This window comes from Idiotropiscis lumnitzeri, chromosome 11, assembly GCF_059441095.1.
Source record: "Idiotropiscis lumnitzeri isolate Australia: NSW breed Sydney's pygmy pipehorse chromosome 11, RoL_Ilum_1.0, whole genome shotgun sequence".
NCBI classification, from domain to species: domain Eukaryota; kingdom Metazoa; phylum Chordata; class Actinopteri; order Syngnathiformes; family Syngnathidae; genus Idiotropiscis; species Idiotropiscis lumnitzeri.
Genome location: NC_142401.1, coordinates 19614451 through 19630677, shown reverse-complemented (window position 1 = coordinate 19630677; position 16227 = coordinate 19614451). Strand labels below are relative to the sequence as shown.

The 16227-nt window shown below is 43.0% G+C and overlaps 1 protein-coding gene and 18 non-coding genes across 21 annotated transcripts in view; 18 read left to right on the top strand and 1 right to left on the bottom strand.

Moving 5' to 3' along the window:
* LOC148327800 (receptor-type tyrosine-protein phosphatase gamma-like) overlaps positions 1 to 16227 on the bottom strand; it is a 456824-nt gene that overhangs the window by 260359 nt on the left and 180238 nt on the right. The window lies entirely within an intron of this gene.
* trnap-ugg (transfer RNA proline (anticodon UGG)) lies at positions 295 to 367 on the top strand. Its single transcript has one exon. It is a non-coding gene; the product is annotated as a tRNA-Pro (tRNA).
* On the top strand, positions 912 to 984 carry trnat-ugu (transfer RNA threonine (anticodon UGU)). Its single transcript has one exon. It is a non-coding gene; the product is annotated as a tRNA-Thr (tRNA).
* On the top strand, positions 1520 to 1592 carry trnat-cgu (transfer RNA threonine (anticodon CGU)). Its single transcript has one exon. It is a non-coding gene; the product is annotated as a tRNA-Thr (tRNA).
* On the top strand, positions 1798 to 1870 carry trnat-agu (transfer RNA threonine (anticodon AGU)). The gene has a single exon. It is a non-coding gene; the product is annotated as a tRNA-Thr (tRNA).
* Positions 2417 to 2489, top strand: trnat-ugu (transfer RNA threonine (anticodon UGU)). The gene has a single exon. It is a non-coding gene; the product is annotated as a tRNA-Thr (tRNA).
* Positions 2695 to 2767, top strand: trnat-agu (transfer RNA threonine (anticodon AGU)). The gene has a single exon. It is a non-coding gene; the product is annotated as a tRNA-Thr (tRNA).
* On the top strand, positions 3312 to 3384 carry trnat-ugu (transfer RNA threonine (anticodon UGU)). Its single transcript has one exon. It is a non-coding gene; the product is annotated as a tRNA-Thr (tRNA).
* trnat-cgu (transfer RNA threonine (anticodon CGU)) lies at positions 3920 to 3992 on the top strand. Its single transcript has one exon. It is a non-coding gene; the product is annotated as a tRNA-Thr (tRNA).
* On the top strand, positions 4198 to 4270 carry trnat-agu (transfer RNA threonine (anticodon AGU)). The gene has a single exon. It is a non-coding gene; the product is annotated as a tRNA-Thr (tRNA).
* trnap-ugg (transfer RNA proline (anticodon UGG)) lies at positions 4814 to 4886 on the top strand. The gene has a single exon. It is a non-coding gene; the product is annotated as a tRNA-Pro (tRNA).
* trnat-ugu (transfer RNA threonine (anticodon UGU)) lies at positions 5431 to 5503 on the top strand. The gene has a single exon. It is a non-coding gene; the product is annotated as a tRNA-Thr (tRNA).
* On the top strand, positions 6039 to 6111 carry trnat-cgu (transfer RNA threonine (anticodon CGU)). The gene has a single exon. It is a non-coding gene; the product is annotated as a tRNA-Thr (tRNA).
* Positions 6317 to 6389, top strand: trnat-agu (transfer RNA threonine (anticodon AGU)). Its single transcript has one exon. It is a non-coding gene; the product is annotated as a tRNA-Thr (tRNA).
* trnat-ugu (transfer RNA threonine (anticodon UGU)) lies at positions 6934 to 7006 on the top strand. The gene has a single exon. It is a non-coding gene; the product is annotated as a tRNA-Thr (tRNA).
* Positions 7212 to 7284, top strand: trnat-agu (transfer RNA threonine (anticodon AGU)). The gene has a single exon. It is a non-coding gene; the product is annotated as a tRNA-Thr (tRNA).
* On the top strand, positions 7829 to 7901 carry trnat-cgu (transfer RNA threonine (anticodon CGU)). The gene has a single exon. It is a non-coding gene; the product is annotated as a tRNA-Thr (tRNA).
* On the top strand, positions 8107 to 8179 carry trnat-agu (transfer RNA threonine (anticodon AGU)). The gene has a single exon. It is a non-coding gene; the product is annotated as a tRNA-Thr (tRNA).
* trnat-ugu (transfer RNA threonine (anticodon UGU)) lies at positions 8724 to 8796 on the top strand. The gene has a single exon. It is a non-coding gene; the product is annotated as a tRNA-Thr (tRNA).

Sequence of the window (16227 nt, the reverse complement as noted above, 5' to 3'; positions counted from 1 at the left end):
TCAGTGGTTAGCGCACTGACCTAGTAAGCCAGTGGTTGTGTGTTCAATTCTCACTGAGGCCTGATGACCATGTCCCTAACCACTATCATCGTCGTGTGTTGCATCAGGCAGTAATGGAAAACCAGCAAGACTCAGACCCTTCCGGAGAAGGAAAGACGGACCATTTTGTAGGAGATAAGCAGGTGTATGTTTTGTCTCCTGCTAGTCAAGTCATGTCCTTAGTTTTTCTCATGCATTAGCTGCGCTTTTCTTTGGGCTCGTTATCAAAAATGCGAACGATATGAAAATGTGCACGGCTTCATAGCTCAGTGGTTAGAGTACTGGTCTTGGAAACCAGGGGTTGTGAGTTCAATTCTCTCCGAGGCCGGGTGGACAGATACCTCACTGATGCCTGCTAGCATTCTTAGGAATGTATGTCAAACAAGGTGATTTGGTTGTTAGAACAACCTCCTGAATAGGTAGAATGTTTGCCGGAGTTTTCTTTACCTAGATTGAGTCAAGCAATGGACTTGGGTTTTCTTTGAAAAAAATGCAGAGTGCCCACTTCTTACAGCTGTGCTATTGTTCGATCGTGAACAATATGTTCACGGCATACTCAAGTGCGAGTCCTCATACCTCAGTGGTTAGCGCACTGACCTAGTAACCCAGTGGTTGAGAGTTCAATTCTCACTGAGGCCTGATGACCCTGTCACTAACCACTATCATCGTCGTGTGTTGCAACAGGCAGTGATGGAAAGCCAGTAAGACCCAGACCCTTCCGGAGAAGGATAGGCAGGCCCTTTTGTAGGAGATAAGCAGGTGTATGTTTGGTCTCCTGCGAGTCAAGTAATGTTCTAAGTTTTTCTCATGCATTTGAAGCTGCACTTTTTTTGGCTCGTTAACACAAATGCAAACGGTATAAAAACGTGCACGGCTTCATACTTCAGTGGTGAGAGTACTGGTCTTGTAAACCGGTGGTCGTGAGTTCAATTCTCACTGAGGCCTAGATAGCGATCTGACATCAAGCCTGGCATTTTGGTTGTTAGAATCACCTTCCAAATGTGTTGAACATCTGCAGGTGTGCTCTTTATCTATAGGGAGTCTAGCAACCTACTTGGGTTTTCTTTGAAAAAACTTTAGTGCTCCCTACCTACCGCTGTGCTTTTGTTCCCTCGTTAACAAAATGCTAATGGCACGGTAGAGGACAAGACCTCATTGCTATGTGGTTAGAGAACTGGTCTAGTAAACCAGGGGTCGTGAGTTCAATTCTCACTGAGGCTTGGTGGGTGTATACCTCACTGAAGCCTGATGACCATGTCCCTACCCACTATCATCGTCGTGTGTTGCATCAGGCAGTGACGGAAAACCAGCAAGACCCAGACCCTTCCGGAGAAGGATAGACTGGCCCTTTTGTAGGAGATAAGCAGGTGTATGTTTGGTCTCCTGCGAGTCAAGTAATGTCCTAAGTTTTTCTCATGCATTTGAAGCTGCACTTTTTTTGGCTCGTTAACAAAAATGCTAACAGTATTAAGACATGGAAGGCTTCTTAGCTCAGTGGTTAGAGTACTGGTCTCGTAAACCAGTGGTCGTGAGTCCAATTCTCACTGAGGCCTAGATAGCGATCTGGAATCAAGCCAGGTATTTTGGGTGTTAGAATCACCTTCCAAATGTGCTGAACATCTGCAGGTGTGCTCTTTATCTCTTGGGTGTCAAGCAACGTACTTGGGTTTTCTTTGAAAAAATTGTTCAGTGCTCCCCACCTACCGCTGTGCTTTTGTTCCCTCGTTAACAAAATGCTAATGGCACAATTGAGGACAAGGCCTCATAGCTCAGTGGTTAGAGCACTGGTCTAGTAAACCAGAGGTCGTGAGTTCAATTCTCACTGAGGCCTAGTGGACGTATGCCTCACTGAGGTCTGGTAGCATTCTTAGGAATTGATGTCAAACAAGGTGATTTGGTTGTTAGAACAACCTCCTGAATCGGTAGAATGTTCGCAGGAATTTTCTTTACGTAGATTGAGTCAAGCGATGTACTTGCCTTTGCTTTAAAAAAATTGCAGAGTAACCACACCTTACCGCTGTGCTATTGTTAGATCGTGTAGAATATGTTAATGGCATACCAAAGTGCACGGCCTCATACCTCAGTGGTTAGCGCACTGACCTAGTAAGCCAGTGGTTGTGTGTTCAATTCTCACTGAGGCCTGATGACCATGTCCCTAACCACTATCATCGTCGTGTGTTGCATCAGGCAGTAATGGAAAACCAGCAAGACTCAGACCCTTCCGGAGAAGGAAAGACGGACCAATTTGTAGGAGATAAGCAGGTGTATGTTTTGTCTCCTGCTAGTCAAGTCATGTCCTAAGTTTTTCTCATACGTTTGAAGCTGCACTTTTCTTTGGGCTCGTTATCAAAAATGCGAACGATATGAAAATGTGCACGGCTTCATAGCTCAGTGGTTAGAGTACTGGTCTTGTAAACCAGTGGTCGTGAGTTCAATTCTCACTGAGGCCTAGGTTGCAATCTGGTGTCAAGCCAGGTATTTTGGGTGTTAGAATCACCTTCCAAATGTGTTGAACATCTGCAGGTGTGCTCTTTATCTCTTGGGTGTCAAGCAACGTACTTGGGTTTTCTTTGAAAAAATTGTTCAGTGCTCCCCACCTACCGCTGTGCTTTTGTTCCTTCGTTAACAAAATGCTAATAGCACAATTGAGGACAAGGCCTCATATCTCAGTGGTTAGACCACTGGTCTAGTAAACCAGGGGTCGTGAGTTCAATTCTCACTGAGGCCGGGTGGACAAATGCCTCACTGATACCTGCTAGCATTCTTAGGAATGTATGTCGAACAAGGTGATTTGGTTGTTAGAACAACCTCCTGAATAGGTAGAATGTTTGCCGGAGTTTTCTTAACCAAGATTGAGTCAAGCAATGTACTTGGGTTTTCTTTGAAAAAAATGCAGAGTGCCCACTTCTTACAGCTGTGCTATTGTTCGATCGTGAACAATATGTTCACGGCATACTCAAGTGCGAGTCCTCATACCTCAGTGGTTAGCGCACTGACCTAGTAACCCAGTGGTTGAGAGTTCAATTCTCACTGAGGCCTGATGACCATGTCACTAACCGCTATCATCGTCGTGTGTTGCAACATGCAGTGATGGAAAGCCAGCAAGACCCAGACCCTTCCGGAGAAGGATAGGCGGGCCCTTTTGTAGGAGATAAGCAGGTGTATGTTTGGACTCCTGCGAGTCAAGTAATGTCCTAAGTTTTTCTCATGCATTTGAAGCTGCACTTTTTTTGGCTCATTAACACAAATGCAAACGGTATGAAAACGTGCACGGCTTCATAGCTCAGTGGTGAGAGTACTGGTCTTGTAAACCAGTGGTCGTGAGTTCAATTCTCACTGAGGCCTAGATAGCAATCTGACATCAAGCCTGGTATTTTGGGTGTTAGAATCACCTTCCAAATGTGTTGAACATCTGCAGGTGTGCTCTTTATCGAGAGGGAGTCTAGCAACCTACTTGGGTTTTCTTTGAAAAAACTTTAGTGCTCCCTACCTACCGCTGTGCTTTTGTTCCCTCGTTAACAAAATGCTAATGGCACGGTAGAGGACAAGGCCTCATTGCTATGTGGTTAGAGAACTGGTCTAGTAAACAGGGGGTCGTGAGTTCAATTCTCACTGAGGCTTGGTGGGTGTATACCTCACTGAAACCTGATGACCATGTCCCTAACCACTATCATCGTCGTGTGTTGCATCAGGCAATGACGGAAAACCAGCAAGACCCAGACCCTTCCGGAGAAGGATAGACAGGCCTTTTTGTAGGAGATAAGCAGGTGTATGTTTGGTCTCCTGCGAGTCAAGTAATGTCCTAAGTTTTTCTCATGCATTTGAAGCTGCACTTTTTTTGGCTCGTTAACAAAAATGCTAACAGTATAAATACAAGGAAAGCTTCATAGCTCAGTGGTTAGAGTACTGGTCTCGTAAACCAGTGGTCGTGAGTTCAATTCTCACTGAGGCCTAGATAGCGATCTGCAATCAAGCCAGGTATTTTGGGTGTTAGAATCACCTTCCAAATGTGTTGAACATCTGCAGGTGTGCTCTTTATCTCTTGGGTGTCAAGCAACGTACTTGGGTTTTCTTTGAAAAAATTGTTCAGTGCTCCCCACCTACCGCTGTGCTTTTGTTCCCTCGTTAACAAAATGCTAATGGCACAATTGAGGACAAGGCCTCATAGCTCAGTGGTTAGAGCACTGGTCTAGTAAACCAGGGGTCGTGAGTTCAATTCTCACTGAGGCCTGCTGGACGTATACCTCACTGAGGTCTGGTAGCATTCTTAGGAATTGATGTCAAACAAGGTGATTTGGTTGTTAGAACAACCTCCTGAATAGATAGAATGTTCCCAGGAATTTTCTTTACGTAGATTGAGTCAAGCGATGTACTTGCCTTTGCTTTAAAAAAATTGCAGAGTAACCACACCTTACCGTTGTGCTATTGTTAGATCGTGTAGAATATGTTCATGGCATACCGAAGTGCACGTCCTCATACCTCAGTGGTTAGCGCACTGACCTAGTAAGCCAGTGGTTGTGTGTTCAATTCTCACTGAGGCCTGATGACCATGTCCCTAACCACTATCATCGTCGTGTGTTGCATCAGGCAGTAATGGAAAACCAGCAAGACTCAGACCCTTCCGGAGAAGGAAAGACGGACCATTTTGTAGGAGATAAGCAGGTGTATGTTTTGTCTCCTGCTAGTCAAGTCATGTCCTTAGTTTTTCTCATGCATTAGCTGCGCTTTTCTTTGGGCTCGTTATCAAAAATGCGAACGATATGAAAATGTGCACGGCTTCATAGCTCAGTGGTTAGAGTACTGGTCTTGGAAACCAGGGGTTGTGAGTTCAATTCTCTCCGAGGCCGGGTGGACAGATACCTCACTGATGCCTGCTAGCATTCTTAGGAATGTATGTCAAACAAGGTGATTTGGTTGTTAGAACAACCTCCTGAATAGGTAGAATGTTTGCCGGAGTTTTCTTTACCTAGATTGAGTCAAGCAATGGACTTGGGTTTTCTTTGAAAAAAATGCAGAGTGCCCACTTCTTACAGCTGTGCTATTGTTCGATCGTGAACAATATGTTCACGGCATACTCAAGTGCGAGTCCTCATACCTCAGTGGTTAGCGCACTGACCTAGTAACCCAGTGGTTGAGAGTTCAATTCTCACTGAGGCCTGATGACCCTGTCACTAACCACTATCATCGTCGTGTGTTGCAACAGGCAGTGATGGAAAGCCAGTAAGACCCAGACCCTTCCGGAGAAGGATAGGCAGGCCCTTTTGTAGGAGATAAGCAGGTGTATGTTTGGTCTCCTGCGAGTCAAGTAATGTTCTAAGTTTTTCTCATGCATTTGAAGCTGCACTTTTTTTGGCTCGTTAACACAAATGCAAACGGTATAAAAACGTGCACGGCTTCATACTTCAGTGGTGAGAGTACTGGTCTTGTAAACCGGTGGTCGTGAGTTCAATTCTCACTGAGGCCTAGATAGCGATCTGACATCAAGCCTGGCATTTTGGTTGTTAGAATCACCTTCCAAATGTGTTGAACATCTGCAGGTGTGCTCTTTATCTATAGGGAGTCTAGCAACCTACTTGGGTTTTCTTTGAAAAAACTTTAGTGCTCCCTACCTACCGCTGTGCTTTTGTTCCCTCGTTAACAAAATGCTAATGGCACGGTAGAGGACAAGACCTCATTGCTATGTGGTTAGAGAACTGGTCTAGTAAACCAGGGGTCGTGAGTTCAATTCTCACTGAGGCTTGGTGGGTGTATACCTCACTGAAGCCTGATGACCATGTCCCTACCCACTATCATCGTCGTGTGTTGCATCAGGCAGTGACGGAAAACCAGCAAGACCCAGACCCTTCCGGAGAAGGATAGACTGGCCCTTTTGTAGGAGATAAGCAGGTGTATGTTTGGTCTCCTGCGAGTCAAGTAATGTCCTAAGTTTTTCTCATGCATTTGAAGCTGCACTTTTTTTGGCTCGTTAACAAAAATGCTAACAGTATTAAGACATGGAAGGCTTCTTAGCTCAGTGGTTAGAGTACTGGTCTCGTAAACCAGTGGTCGTGAGTCCAATTCTCACAGAGCCCTAGATAGCGATCTGGAATCAAGCCATGTATTTTGGGTGTTAGAATCACCTTCCAAATGTGCTGAACATCTGCAGGTGTGCTCTTTATCTCTTGGGTGTCAAGCAATGTACTTGGGTTTTCTTTGAAAAAATTGTTCAGTGCTCCCCACCTATCGCTGTGCTTTTGTTCCCTCGTTAACAAAATGCTAATGGCACAATTGAGGACAAGGCCTCATATCTCAGTGGTTAGACCACTGGTCTAGTAAACCAGGGGTCGTGAGTTCAATTCTCACTGAGACCTGGTGGACAAATGCCTCACTGAGGTCTGGTAGCATTCTTAGGAATTGATGTCAAACAAGGTGATTTGGTTGTTAGAACAACCTCCTGAATAGGTAGAATGTTCGCAGGAATTTTCTTAACGCAGATTGAGTCAAGCGATGTACTTGCCTTTGCTTTAAAAAAATTGCAGAGTAACCACACCTTACCGCTGTGCTATTGTTAGATCGTGTAGAATATGTTAATGGCATACCGAAGTGCACGTCCTCATATCTCAGTGGTTAGCGCACTGACCTAGTAAGCCAGTGGTTGTGTGTTCAAATCTCACTGAGGCCTGATGACCATGTCCCTAACCACTATCATCGTCGTGTGTTGCAACAGGCAGTGATGGAAAGCCAGCAAGACCCAGACCCTTCCGGAGAAGGATAGGCGGGCCCTTTTGTAGGAGATAAGCAGGTGTATGTTTGGTCTCCTGCGAGTCAAGTAATGTCCTAAGTTTTTCTCATACATTTGAAGCTGCACTTTTTTTAGCTCGTTAACACAAATGCAAACGGTATGAAAACGTGCACGGCTTCATACCTCAGTGGTGAGAGTACTGTTCTTGTAAACCAGTGGTCGTGAGTTCAATTCTCACTGAGGCCTAGTTAGCGATCTGGTGTCAAGCCAGGTATTTTGGGTGTTAGAATCACCTTCCAAATGTGTTGAACATCTGCAGGTGTGCTCTTTATCTCTTGGGTGTCAAGCAACGTACTTGGGTTTTCTTTGAAAAAATTGTTCAGTGCTCCCCACCTACCGCTGTGCTTTTGTTCCTTTGTTAACAAAATGCTAATAGCACAATTGAGGACAAGGCCTCATATCTCAGTGGTTAGACCACTGGTCTAGTAAACCAGGGGTCGTGAGTTCAATTCTCACTGAGGCCGGGTGGACAAATGCCTCACTGATACCTGCTAGCATTCTTAGGAATGTATGTCAAACAAGGTGATTTGGTTGTTAGAACAACCTCCTGAATAGGTAGAATGTTTGCCGGAGTTTTCTTAACCTAGATTGAGTCAAGCAATGTACTTGGGTTTTCTTTGAAAAAAATGCAGAGTGCCCACTTCTTACAGCTGTGCTATTGTTCGATCGTGAACAATATGTTCACGGCATACTCAAGTGCGAGTCCTCATACCTCAGTGGTTAGCGCACTGACCTAGTAACCCAGTGGTTGAGAGTTCAATTCTCACTGAGGCCTGATGACCATGTCACTAACCGCTATCATCGTCGTGTGTTGCAACATGCAGTGATGGAAAGCCAGCAAGACCCAGACCCTTCCGGAGAAGGATAGACTGGCCCTTTCGTAGGAGATAAGCAGGTGTATGTTTGATCTCCTGCGAGTCAAGTAATGTCCTAAGTTTTTCTCATGCATTTGAAGCTGCACTTTTTTTGGCTCATTAACAAAAATGCTAACAGTATAAATACATGGAAGGCTTCATAGCTCAGTGGTTAGAGTACTGGTCTCGTAAACCAGTGGTCGTGAGTTCAATTCTCACTGAGTCCTAGATAGCGATCTGGAATCAAGCCGGGTATTTTGGGTGTTAGAATCACCTTCCAAATGTGCTGAACATCTGCAGGTGTGCTCTTTATCTCTTGGGTGTCAAGCAACGTACTTGGGTTTTCTTTGAAAAAATTGTTCAGTGCTCCCCACCTACCGCTGTGCTTTTGTTCCCTCGTTAACAAAATGCTAATGGCACAGTTGAGGACAAGGCCTCATATATCAGTGGTTAGACCACTGGTCTAGTAAACCAGGGGTCGTGAGTTCAATTCTCACTGAGGCCTGGTGGACAAATAGCTCACTGATGCCTGCTAGCATTCTTAGGAATTGATGTCAAACAAGGTGATTTGGTTGTTAGAACAACCACCTGAATAGGTAGAATGTTCGCAGGAATTTTCCTTACGTAGATTGAGTCAAGCGATATACTTGCCTTTGCTTTAAAAAAATTGCAGAGTAACCACACCTTACCGCTGTGCTATTGTTAGATCGTGTAGAATATGTTAATGGCATACCGAAGTGCACGTCCTCATACCTCAGTGGTTAGCGCACTGACCTAGTAAGCCAGTGGTTGTGTGTTCAATTCTCACTGAGGCCTGATGACCATGTCCCTAACCACTATCATCGTCGTGTGTTGCATCAGGCAGTAATGGAAAACCAGCAAAACTCAGACCCTTCCGGAGAAGGATAGGCGGGCCCTTTTGTAGGAGATAAGCAGGTGTATGTTTGGTCTCCTGTGAGTCAAGTCATGTCCTAAGTTTTTCTCATGCATTTGAAGCTGCACTTTTTTTGGCTCGTTAACACAAATGCAAACGGTATGAAAACGTGCACGGCTTCATAGCTCAGTGGTTAGAGTACTGGTCTTGTAAACCAGTGGTCGTGAGTTCAATTCTCACTGAGGCCGAGGTTGCAATCTGGTGTCAAGCCAGGTATTTTGGGTGTTAGAATCACCTTCCAAATGTGTTGAACATCTGCAGGTGTGCTCTTTATCTCTTGGGTGTCAAGCAACGTACTTGGGTTTTCTTTGAAAAAATTGTTCAGTGCTCCCTACCTCCCGCTGTGCTTTTGTTCCCTCATTAACAAAATGCTAATGGCACACCTGATTATGAGGCCTCATAACTCAGTGGTTAGACCACTGGTCCAGTAAACCAGGGGTCGTGAGTTCAATTCTCACAGAGGCCTCATCGCATTCTTAGGAATTGATGTCAAACAAGGTGATTTGGTTGTTAGAATCACCTCCTGAATAGGTAGAATGTTTGCAGGTGTAGGAGATTCTCTTTTCTGTGTTTGGTCTAATGCTAGTCAAACATTGTGCTCGTTTTTCTCAGACAACGTAAGCTGTGCTTTTGTTGGCTCGTTAACAAAAATGCTAACGGTATGAACTTCTGTGAGGCTTCATAGCTCGGTGGTTAGACTGCTGGTCCTGTAATCCAGTGGTCATGAGTTCAATTCCCAGGCATGATAGCAATCTAAGGAATTGGTGTCGAACTAGGTGATTTGGTTGTTAGAATACCCTCCTGAATGGGTCGAACGTTTGCAGGGGTGTTCTAGCATCGTACTTGATTTTTCTTTGAAAAAAATTGCAGAGTGACCACACCTTACCGCTGTGCTATTGTTCGATCGTGAAGAAAAAGTTGACAGCATACCCGAGTGCAAGTCCCCATACTTCCGTGTTAGCACACTGATTTCGTAACCCAAGGGTTGTGGGTTGAATTCTTACTGATGCCTGATGACAGGACGGATGACAGACAATTAGAAAGATCAGCAGAAACTAATTGACTATCCTTATCATTTAAATCATGTGCGTTGCAGCAGGTAGAGATTAAATAGAAAGCGGGACCTTGACACATCAGGAACAGGGTTGAAGACCCCTTGTTTAGAAGATCAGCAGTTGTGTGATTTGTCGACTGCAAGTCAAGCAATTCTGGGGAAAAAAAAAAAGTCCTTTTCTTGGCTTGTTGACAAAAATGCTAACGGCATGATTGTGTCTATGTCTTCATAACTCAGTTGTTAGAGTACTGGTCTTGTAAACTTGTGGTAATGCGTTCAATTCTCACTGAGGCCTGATATTAATCTAACTAATTGTTGTCATGCCAGATAACTTGGGTCTCAGAATAACCTTCCGAATGTGTTGAACATCAACATGTGTCTTCTTTACCTATCACGAGTCAAGCAACATACTTGGGTCTGCTTTGAAAAAATTGTAAACACCCCTTGTCTTTCAGCTGTGCTTTTGTTAGCTCGTTAACTAAATGCTAACGGCATACCAGGGGAGAAGGCCTCATAACTCAGTGTTTAGAGCACTGGCCTAGTAAACCAGGGGTCGTGAGTTCAATCCTCCCTGAGGCTTTTAGGCCACGTCACTATCCACTATCCTAATCACGTGTTGCAGCAGCGAATGATGGAAAACCGGCAAGACCCAGCCCCTCAAGGCAAAGGGTTCAAGGATCTTGTTGTAGAAGATAAGCCGGTTTGTCTTTGGTCTACAGCTGGTCAAACATGAGCCTTGTTTTTTTTCTCAGAGAACAAAAGCTGCACTTTTGTTGGCTCATTAAAAATAATGCTAACAGTATCAACCCACATTCAGAACTACAATCCTGTTCTGTTTTAATTTTAGAAAAAAATGTTTTCCAATATTGGAACTATAAATCTTTTGACTATGAGTCAGATGTGTGAAGCATTCTGCTGACCAATGCCACTCTTAAATTGTGCCTTATTCAATTGCTTGCTCAAAACCTTTATTCAGACAAAAAAAAAAAAAAAAACCCATTGAGACCGAGATCACGTTTCTTCATGGGTGATCTGGCCAAGGCTAATACAACTGAGCGGCTTTTCTGTGAATTTTTCTCTCACCAGTAGGGCGCGCTATAGTTCAGAAAATACGCAAAATAAATCTCGATTTTTTTTTTTCTCTTGGTTCTGTTCTGTTTTAATTTGAAAAGTCGCTGCCGTGTTCAAAGGCACTGTTTTAACAATCTGTTTATGTACCTTTATGTGCATTCACAGGACAAAATCGTTCTGTACATCCATTAAACAACAATTTTTTTTTTAAATCAAAAAGTCTGGCTTATAGCCTGGTGCGGCTTGTATATCATTTGTTTTTTTCCCCAAAAAGAGTTGCTTTGACTTATATACAGGTACGTCTTATGGTCCGGAAAATACGGTAAACACAAAAATGTACTGTAAAATTACTGTAACTCCTCCCGCAGGCACGTCAAACACATCTATTCTTGATACGGGTTTAATGAAGCCATCGAATCTCCATTGCACCGTGAAAACTGTATACAAATAGCAATACAATTTACACAAGTTACATTCAAAGTGAAAACAATATCCAAACGAAAAAATACCTCGTTGGCTGCTGCCGCAAAAGAGGGAACTGAAGCTAATTGCGATGTAATGCCCTCCTTGTCTCATTAATATAACAACAAAATAAATGAGCATATGACCGCAAGTTCAAACCAGTTTACCGTCCTTCCATTTCTTGGCAGAGCAGAAAATCCTGGAAGTATATCAGCGGAAATGAAAGGCAAGAGTACATCCCCCACACAACGCGAGACTATGCACATACCTATAAATGCTATACAGTGAAACTTCGCGGTTCACCTTTCGCGGGTTCAGTGCTTCGCGGGTCTAAAAAAAATATTCCAAAATTAAAAACTTTTTTGCCCGGGCACGATCGGGGCTCTCCATTTGCTCCGCTCCGCGGGGGCATTGTAGTTTCGCCGAGCGGCACGACGGCATTAAGGCCACTTTGTATTTGTATAGTGCACTTGTAGTGGAGTACAACAGTAGTGTTGGCAGATGAACCCAATAAATTTCAGTTTTTGTGTAGGAGTGGTTTTATACTCTAGAACTAATGGTTACATTGAGATCGGTGGGTCATCATCTCTGGAAAATGGAACTCCCTAACTAATATCATCCACAGCCATTAGAGGCAGATTATCATCACTGTAACATTAACCTGATGAATAACACAACCTTGTTAACCCAGTCTGAAGATAGAGACACTAATGTGTTTTTCAGTCCATAAATTAAGATAGCACATTAATGTGGGTGGTTGAGGTATGCCTCTAATTAATACCTTGAGTAAACTACTCTCCCTAAGGATCAAAAAGGGGTTTGAATTTATGGAACAGAGGACCAGAAAAACCCACATGTCAAATGGGTTTCATGTCACACAAACACCCAAGACACCATAGCTGAGTTGAGAAGTCCCTGTGATGATTTGTTCTCGGGTAAGGTGGCACTTTCTTCGGTGATGAATGAGAGTCATGCCTTTCAAATGGTCTGTAAACTGCTTATATTGATTTTTAGTCTCCTGTAAACAGTCCCTAGGGAAAATATAGCTTCAGCTTTTTGGTCCAATGTAGTCTCGTTCAAAATGCACAGCGCATACACTGCGGCAGACTTATTGTTCGTGTAAATTACTATTATTGGCTGGTTATTAGAGGTTGTCAATTTTTGGGGGGTCAATCACGCTGGGATGGGATGCGAGTGACACTGCCATGTCACTGGTTACTACTCGTTATGCCCTGTTACAGGTTCACAAAAAAATTAAATGTGGTGGATATTATCTTATCTGTCTGAGCTTTTTCTCTGGGTATACAATAATTTAGATTTGATATTAAATTGAATCAATTCCTTACCCTTTGAAAACGACACAACAGTACTACTTGATATGCTTGGTTAAAAGTTGCCCATCCAAGAAATCATTTGGCCAGCATTTGATGATATTGCACAAGCAGTTGAAATGCTGCCCAACATATTGCCTCTTGGAAACAGACACATTTTCCAGATGGCGATGTAAGTATGGATTTCCAACTGTGGTGTAATGCACTCTGCAACAACTTACAAGCAGTACATTTGAGATTATTTAATTTGAAGCATTTCAAATTCATCAACTGTTAGAAAAAAATCATTGCATGGTGACTGATAAAGAATTCTATTCTTCTCCAACCATGAGCGCAGGTCCTAATTAAGGTCAGGGGTTAAGCTTTCCCAGTTGATTTTCTTTGACAGTTCATCAGTCAAATCACTGATTACAATTAACAAACAGCTATTCACATTAACAGGATGGACAATAAATGGATAATTTAAAACAGTCGTTCTTCACTTGGGTTTGAGTCGACGGTATCAGGGGTCCAGTAGAGATCAAGTGTGTGCGTGAGTGTCTATTCTGTTTACCTCACTCATGATTTATGACTCACATTTCAATTGACAATCATTATTTTGTAATATTACAACTTTGTATGGGAGGCATAAAAATGAAGTAAAGTAAGACTTTGTTTTGAAAATGATGACAGGCACTTGCCTCCGTGAAGGGTAGCTTTTATCAACTTGTGTCTCCAACTCGGTTAAGGACAAATGATTTGAAGGGATTTGCAGGGCTTGACAATAATTATTTTCGCTCACAAACCACTGTGGCTTGTTGATTCTTGTTAATAGCCACTCAACATTTTCACTAGTCACAATTCACTTCGCTCGGTTTGGGTAGCCGGGGCGGCAGCTTTAGCCGGGGAGCCCTAGTTACTTTTATTTAAGTACATGTGTCATTTTAAGCATAATTAATTAAAGGGACGCTTCATTTATGTAAACATTGGCACTTGTATAATAAATTTGAATATTAATATGGTACAGCATTGTCCACTAATAAATAATGGAAAACATTATTTAATAAAACACACCAAAAAAAATCCAGTCATCTGACCCCTGAAAAGCACGTAATAGTCTCATTTAAGGTGCTTGTAAACTATGCTCAGGTTCGGACGTTCTGAATATAGCATGTGTTGCCTGCAGCTTAATAAGTGGCAGCTGCTGGTCTTTCATTCATGCCTCAAACAGATCATCCAATCATCATACAGAATCTGAGGGTCTGGGGCAACCCACTGCCCCTCAGACACCAATAGAAACTGAGCGTCTGATGGGTGGGATACAGCCCGGCATTTATCCAATAACCGTCCAGTTTCGTGTAGGGGAACAACCAACTCTAAGAAGCAGGAGACTCAGTGTTTGACTGTGTAAAAGAGCCGCGGCGGGGATGAATGAGAAGGACGTTGTGTCAATTCTCTGTGATAAGTAGCTGATACTGAACAAAAGATGAGGGTATTCTTGTGTATATTGAGTCAATAACACTTTGTACACACAGCAGTACATATTTCACCACTTCTTTGGGGGGGCTATGCAGCGCATTTTATGGGAAGCTGTTTCCCTTCCAGTTTAAGAGAAATCACCACTGGTGTATGTGTTTCAATTTATGCATAAAAGTATAGCAGAACAACTGACTGCATACACAACTAAAACTGTAAGAGAAGTGGGAATGGCGTGGTGACCAGTTTTTACCTGGGTTCAAGATGAAGAAATGAGTGTAGAAATGCAATTTATTTAAGTGGTGTGAGCCAGCGGCACCGTTTGCGCTGAGTGGGTAAGAGCTGTGTGCAATTCCTCATTGTTCAAACATTGCCAAGGACCATGGTCTCCGATTTGAACACTGTGAATAAAAGATCCAATGATTTCAAATATAAAAAATAAGAGACAGAATGAACTTCAATCATTCCTTGGACAAGTCTTATAGCTTGAGGGCCCTACAAACGATACTTTAAAGTTAAAAAAATATATTTGGGAAAAGCAAGTGAAGCAATATTACTTGGTGTCTTAACTTCTTTGAGTGCCAGGATGTGTCACTTTTGAGATAACCAAGGGTCTCAATATATGCGTGATGAAAAGCAGTGTATAAAAGATACTTTTGGATGTCGCGGCCACAGCTAGTAAAAAAAAAATAACAATAATTAAATTCAATAAAATAAATAAATATAAGTTTATTACGGGACAGTGGCCGACTGGTTAGCATCATGGCCTCACAGAGAAGAGGTCGTGGGATCGATAACGGCTCCGGCCTTCCTGTGCGGAGTTTGCATGTTCTCCCCGTGCCTACGTGGGTTTCCTCCAGGTACTCCGGTTTCCTCCCACATTTCATCGTAGGTTGATTGAACACTCTGAATTGTGCCTCGGTATGCCCTGCGATTGACTGGCAACCAGTTCAGGGCCCGCCTACTGCCCGAAGACAGCTGGGATGGGCTCCAGCACCCACCGCGACCCTTGTGAGGAGAAGCGGTTAAGATAATGGATGGATGGATGGAAGTTTATTCCGGTGCCAAATGGCAGTTTACACTGTGGCATATGAATTCTCAGTTCAAGAAGGCATGCTGGGCAAGGAAGCTGAAACCGGCCTAACTCTCATTGTGCAGGTTTTCATGAATTGTAAAATGTCGGCAACTGGCTTTTCTGCATTCAAAATTTTAATCACCAGTGAATGACACTGCATGTGCTTTTATTAAAAAAAAAAAAATAAAAAAAAAAATACATTTTAGCATAAGCAAAACCCAGGCAGCCGGCGGTTGCTTTAGCAGTTGCCGAACAAGACAGTAGTATTGGAGTGCCTCAGTAGCCCATGGACTTGGAATAGTAAACTTCAGATGGAGCAGCTTCCTTAAGCTTTAACACAAAGTGTTGAACCACTAATAGAGTCTTGAACGTCTTTCTGATGTACTATAGTTAAAACTTCATCAACAGGAGAGGCAGCTTCCTTCCCTAACGGAGCAACCTTTTGGCCCTCTACACTATACATTCCATAAATCAACACTGGCAACAAATAACATCACAATCATTCAGTAATGGATTGTACCTTTCACTTGGGGGATGAGCAATCCATTAAAATTCAATTTAGCTCCCACACTTATTTCTCCAAACAAGTAAAAGTGCCAGTCATCATTTTGTGATGCAAGGAGAGACTCTAGCACTTCTGGGCTTGGGAGATTGATGAGAACAGAGATTAACACTTCATTTTCAACCCCACTGGAGATAGCCGGACCATAATGAGATAAATGGACTGAAATGTGTGTTCAGGAAAAAGACAAGAGTACAGAGAGAGAGAGTGAAAACATGAGACTGTGTGAGCACTGTTCATAACGAGTGCAATGCAAAGATGTGGAATCTATATTTTACCAGGTTTCAGGAAAACTGCTTACATTTGGCAAACTGACCCAGTTTCTCAGGACTAAACATGTACTATGTAAGCCAATATATCCAAAACAAATAATGTCAGTTAAACACCACTCCCAGGTTTTTAAATAGACCTGGCTCATGCCTCCTGCTTTTACCGTATACTCTCACATGGAATCCTTCGACTTGTTGGTGATAAGCAATTAGATGTCCACCACTTCCACAGGTAAACCTGATTCCGTTAGCATCCGACATGGAAAGACCATGCACTAAAGCAAACACGTTTAGGTGATACATTTTGCAACTGAAAATCGTGAATCATAAGCGAAACAGA